Source organism: Petaurus breviceps, unplaced genomic scaffold (genome assembly GCF_028583685.1).
Source record: "Petaurus breviceps papuanus isolate PSGF00001 unplaced genomic scaffold, PetGlider_PUasm1.0 355, whole genome shotgun sequence".
Lineage (NCBI taxonomy): Eukaryota > Metazoa > Chordata > Mammalia > Diprotodontia > Petauridae > Petaurus > Petaurus breviceps.
The window spans coordinates 2,157,734-2,158,412 of record NW_027186289.1 but is presented as its reverse complement, the minus strand read 5'-3'; positions in this window follow the sequence as shown (position 1 = coordinate 2,158,412).

Here is a 679-nt window from a genome sequence, read left to right as displayed (position 1 = left end):
TCTGTCTGTCTGTCTGTCTGTCTGTCTGTCTGTCTGTCTGTCTGTCTGATCTATCTGTCTGTCTGTCTGTCTGATCTATCTATCTGTCTACCTATCTATATCTATCTATCTATATCTGTCTCTCTGTCTGTCTATCCATCTCCTCCAGCTAATACTGAGAAATGTCTCATGATTTACAAATATCATCTTCCCATGAAAGAACATAAACAGTTCAACTTTAATAAGTCCCTTATGATTTCTCTTTTATGTTTTCCTTTTCATGGTTCTCTTAAATCTTGTTTTAGAAAGTCAAATTTTCTATTCAGCCCTGGTCTTTTCATTAAGAATGCTTGAAAAGGGGCAGCTAGGTGGCACAGTAAATAGAGCACTCGGCCTGGAGTCAGGAGGACCTGCGTTCAAATCCGGTCTCAAACACTTGGGCAAGTCACAACCCCAACTGCCCTCCAAAAAACAAACAAAGAATGTTTGAAATTCTTCTATTTCATTGAAGATCCATTTTCTCCCCTGAAGTATTATACTCAGTTTTGCTGGGTAGGTGATTCATGGTTTTATTCCTACCTCCTCTGTCCTCTGGAATGTCATTCCAAGCCCTCTGATCCCTTAATGCAGAAGCTGATAAGTTTTACATTATCCTGATTGTATTTCCACAATCCTCAAATTGTTTCTTTCTGTCTGGTTG